The sequence below is a fragment of the Pinus tabuliformis genome, chromosome 6 (assembly GCF_031772625.1).
Source record: "Pinus tabuliformis cultivar Carrire ecotype Pingquan chromosome 6, CPIR1, whole genome shotgun sequence".
NCBI lineage: Eukaryota > Viridiplantae > Streptophyta > Pinopsida > Pinales > Pinaceae > Pinus > Pinus tabuliformis.
In genome coordinates this window covers 489,766,264-489,772,043 of record NC_142292.1, presented here as the reverse complement: position 1 = coordinate 489,772,043, position 5,780 = coordinate 489,766,264, and the positions used below count along the sequence as shown (strand labels likewise).

The window sequence follows — 5,780 nt, the reverse complement described above, 5'->3', positions numbered from 1 at the left end:
TTGACATAAAATCATGGGAGATTGAATGGAGTATATCCCATATATATCTTACAACGTATATCTATATCTAGATAGTATTTAATGTACTATTAAATAACCTTAATTGCAAGTATTCTCCACCCCAACATTATCATAATGGGGTGTCATGACCGGGGTTAATGATGCGGGGTTTCAACTAATTGGGCTATTTATTAGGGTGGGTGGTGATATGAAGTTTTATTACAAAGAGCCAATAATTTAGGGGCTTTAACTATCAGGACGGTATCATGAAGTCTCATGATAAGGGTCAATGATTTGGGGTTTCAACTAATTGCACTATTCATGAAGGTTAATTAGATGATATTTATACTAATCGTTTCAACATTAAATTTTACTTTAAATCTTATGACAAAAAAACTAATGATTTAAGAACTTCAACCAACTAAATTACTCATCAAGACAAATCCAATAATATCTATACCAACCACCACAATATTACATTCAAATTGGATAATATCTATACCAACCACCATAATATTACATTCTAGGTCACAATGTAGATAGTGACAGACTACATTTTAAGTAACAATGTAAATAGCGACATCCAATAAAATTGGAACGATACAGAGAAGATTAGCATAGCCCCTGCTCAAGGATACATACAAATCGAGAAATGGGCCAAATTTTTTGCCCTGAAAAACAATGTAGATAGCGACAGCCTACACTGACAAATTTTGTTGCAGAAGAATGAGATACATTAACTATACATCAAAATCACACCATTCGAGATCTGTGTGTACAACTCCTTCCTTTCAATTCCAACCGCAGGATTCCCCTGCAAATCCAGAAATTTTGTTTAGCGCTGAAATACTCAGCCTATGCATGTACGTGAAATCCAGATATTTCCCAAGAAAAAAATTAACGATGGAAACCTGAAAGTATGCACGTGTATTAAACTTTTTCCTGTTCTGATTTCTGATATTGAGATGGTATTGCCGTAAAATCTTACACAAAACTATTTAATTGATGCCATGTCCAATCCTGGTATACATATTTAGTAGCTTTTCGAATTTGGCAAAACGATCAGAATCTGAATGACAGCTTCAGAACTTTTCTTTTCAATTTTGACAATTACTTATGTCATGGGACGTAATAATTTAATATCTGGTTGTTGAAGGAATAATTCAAGTATTTTGATTCGTTCTCTTATAAAGTGGTGTCGGTTCAGGATTTCAACGAATCAAATTTATTTGAATTTGTCTGTATCTTGTTTAGTAAATATAATAAAAAATCTGGTATGTTAAAACTGTTATTCAGTGTCGATATCAAAATTGGAGACCTGTAATCGTGAGATTTTAAATTATTATTAAATTAAAATTCATATATAAATATTGAATTTATGTTTCAGAAATCTTGCTTTTTTAATTTTTAGAATGTGTGTGTGGGGATTCTCTTTCCTCTGAAAATATTTTATTTTATAATATTTTAATATACTTTGTAAAATATAAAAGTTTTAAAATATGGAACATTTATATTATATAATAAAATGTTTATTTTTTCATGCAAAAATAATCTAAATTTTTATATAATTATCTTAAAAAAAAATTACATTTAAATAATGGCTTTTTCATATTTTTTGGGATGAAATTTAGAAATATTTTTTAAAATTTTCATATATTTAGATTATATTCTTGATCTTGTTATCATATTTACAATAATGAAAATTGATATTTTCCAATTCATTATAATCCAAAATCATATTTAAGAGATCATTCATAGTAACATTATTGCACCCTAGTTCATGGACCAATGCAATTGAGAATCGTCATGTTATGAAGCATTATGTAAATTGTGAGATTCAAAATTCAAATCCCCCATGGATATTTACCCCCAAAGAAAAAATAATAATAATAATAAACAAACAATCAACATTATTACAATGCAAAATCTCCTCAAAAGATAATATACATTAACAAATAAATCATACTTAAACTTCATTGAAATCATATTGAACCATGAATAATGGAACTTGGAACTTCAAATTAAAAGCTTAGAACAAGGATCATCTTGCTATAGGTTCTTGAAAAAAAATTTGCCAAGAAGCCTCAAATGTAATCTAGAGATTAGGATGGAAGTATTGCCCCTTAACAACCATAATCGAAGAGAAGCCTCAAATGTAATCTAAAGATATCAATGGAAGCCTAATGAAGCCTAGAGATTAGGATGGAAACCTTGTCACTTAGCAATCATGGTCAAAACTTGTGCTTGAACCTCAAAGCAATGCTAACAAAAAAATGATGATTATGAGAGAGTGGGAAGGCAATGCTAAGAAGAGACTCATGGCTATGAAAGAGTGGGGGGCATTTCAGAGGTGCCTTGTTGATTTTGGGAAACAAGCATCTTTCCATTAAGATTGAGGTTAATCAACCGATAGTATTATAAAAATAAATTTAATATAATTAGATTATAAAAATTTAATTCAACTATATTTCTTTTAGATGACCAATAATTAATAAAATCATATATCTATTCCACCTCACTCCGACAAATTTTACATATATCCACAATAAAAAACACAAACACTCCAACATGATTCCCACCATAAAAATTGTCCCACCATAAAAATTGTAATTTCCCTGATCACTTAAAACTTAACCCAACTCTAACACACTCAAACATGATCACCTCCATAAAGTTGTAATTACCTTAGAAGCCCATTAGTAAACAACTAATAACCCTGGTGAACCGCATATAATTGGATGAATTAAGTCATTTGGAATTCATTGAAAAGAAAAGTGTGATGGCATTTGTAAGGGAGATATTATATAGAGTGTGATGGCATTTGTAAGGGAGATATTATGTTGGCTATAGTTAGTGACCAGATTAATTGATATACTTCGTTATTATATATGTTAAGTTTTATTATATATGATAAGTTTTAATTAATATATTTTAAAGTATAGTTAGTGACCAGATTAACTGATATATTTCATTATTATATATGTTAAGTTTTAATTAATATATTTTAAAGTTAAGTTTTAATTTATGGAAGTTTTAAGTTTTAATTTTTGTATGTCTTAATTTATATATATATAGTAAATATCATTGTTATATTATATTTTATAATAATATTGTTTAAGGTTTGTAATTAAGATATAATTAATTATATGAAAAAAATATTGGATTTTGTTTTTATTAATATATTATAATTATTTTTAAAATATTTACTTTAAAATATATTTATAATTATAAAATTTATAATTATTTATAATTAGTATAAATTTATTTTAATTGGGCATTATAAAGTGTGGAGAGAATTTAATCCTCTCAAGATGAAAAAAAAAAAAAAAATTGAGTGCAAAACTTACGAAAATTTTTGCAACATTCGATTTATCTCTATTTTGGATAGATCTAAAATTAAGATGGATCTATGTTGATTCTTAATGATATTATTTATATTTATATAAATTCCACATTTCTATTTATAAAAATGTTTTTTCCTTAATTTTATTAAAACCATGAAAATAATTTTAAATATAAATATATTAATTAGGAAAAAAATATTATAAATAATAAAATTTTATAGGTTTATTAATTAAATTTATATATTAAGTTCTACCATAAAATGATTATGAATATAAATTATTATTTTAATGTATATGATAAAATTAATCTTAGTTTATAATTATCATTTATATTTTATTTATTTCATATATATATATATTTTATTTTATTTTTATTTCTAGTAGTTATATGTTTATTAGTTAAATTTATTAAATCTTTAAATATTCATTAATTATATAATTTGAAATATTATGATTATCAATATAAATTATTATTGTTTAGGCCTAGCTAAACTCATAAGGTTTATATGAGAGTTTTTAAGGAGGGTTCGTTTTGCTATTGTTTCCTCTTCCACCTGGTTCATGGTGTCGCCTCCGACTGGTGTGATGATGTGACTCTCATCTGAAGTTGTTATGTCGTGCCCGTTGTCGTCATCTAGTAACTTTGTTTAAAATCATTTTGGTAAATATTGGTAAAAATGTATCTTATAACTTTGTTTAAAATCATTTTGGTAAATATTGAAAGTATCACAACAATGAAATATGAGTGATTCTTTTAATTGGTACATAATGAAAAAATATTTGGTTATATTTCAAGTTTTTTATTTAAATATTAATTATTATAATTGGTGTATGAATTTTATGTTTAAATATTTAGATTGTGTAAATTATTTGAATAAATTTTCAAAAGTTTTGTTAATATTTATTTGTTTTGTATTCGGATAGTGATTTTATTTGATTAGATATAAGGGTGTTAAATTAATTAATGATTTGATCATTCTTTATTATTAGATTAGATATAAGGGTGTTAAATTAATTAGATTAATTTTTATTAAATATTTTGAAAGAAATAGTTTTCCTTACTCATTTGATATTATGGTATTCATATTATTAAATTTTACATATAAAGAATAGTTATTATAAAATGCTATTATAAATATTTTTATTGAAAATTAAGGGATAAAATGGTTATATCTTTTAAATTTTTGTAATATAAAAAATCTAATGTGGAGTTTATTTGTGTCATCAATAAGATAGAAATCTAAACTCATCATGAAAGCATTCTCTCTAGTAAATCATGATTTGTTGGAATCTAAAGTCATGATGAAAGCATTCTCTAGTAAATCATGGCATGTTGGAATATAAAGTCATCATGAAAGCATTCTCTCTCTAGTAAATCATGACTTATTGGCTCAACAGAAATTTTGAAGTAATCTTATAAGTGCTTCAACTTCCATGTTTGAATCTTATTTCAAATTGCATGTTAAGTATTTTAGTTCTAATGGAAGATTAGTGGACATGTGTTTTCTCTTAAATATTATGAATCAATAAATTTTGAAGAAGTTGTTTTGAATGCAATGAAAGGAAGACAATTGGCAAATGATTATGTGTATCTTTGTTGATTTAGCGTCAATTTTTTTGGAAGAATGACAACAAATTTCATGTATTTGTAAGTCAATTACCTCCAATGATGTGTCTAAGTCTAATGGAATGTTTTAAATCTATCACCCTAGACCTTGAATGTGTTTTATGGCCACTATCACGAAAAGTAAAGTTTGGCTTATTATTTCCTCCTTAATCGACTAAAATGCTATTGTTTTTGTGTAATAATTGGCATTAATCATGTGTTATGAATTTGTTGTTGGAAAGAAATTGTTGGTTTTAATTATGTGTTGAAATGGGTTAAGCTTTTTTCTTTTTTCTTTTCTTTCTCTTTCTTTTTTTCTTTCTTTTTATATAGGATTTTTAAATATTTTGAATTTAAGGTCTTTAATTAGATTGTGAATCCTATGTATTAAGTGAATATTTAAGCTTTAAAAAATAGGGTATTGTCACCTAATTTGTTAAAATGGTTAAAATGTATTTGATAATCTTACATTGTGATTAGTGGTCATTTATTTTTCTTTATATTAAGGACTTTAAGTTATTTAATTCATTTCCCATTTGTCTATTCTTTTGAGATCAATTTAAAATATTATGATTGTATAGATTAATGGGTTGTTCTCTTTTATTGAAATTATTTGAAGCCATATTATTTAGTTTTAAAATTTGAATATACATCAAAACTATAATAATAATAATAAATCCCTAAATGCAAGCAGGTATTCTTTCCATTGAAATCTACTTAAATTAGTGCATTTGATTATTAAAATGAATATGTTAGAGGCTAATTACTTTCATTGACCTTGAAGCAATATGTTTGTCTTTGGAAGATAATTGTTTTTCTTTAATTGCATG

General features: G+C 25.4%; 1 non-coding gene across 1 annotated transcript; it reads left to right on the top strand.

The window, feature by feature from the left end:
- Nucleotides 1–561: 561 nt before the first annotated feature.
- On the top strand, nucleotides 562–667 carry LOC149259459 (U6 spliceosomal RNA). The gene has a single exon (XR_016261255.1). It is a non-coding gene; the product is annotated as a U6 spliceosomal RNA (small nuclear RNA).
- Nucleotides 668–5,780: the final 5,113 nt, after the last annotated feature.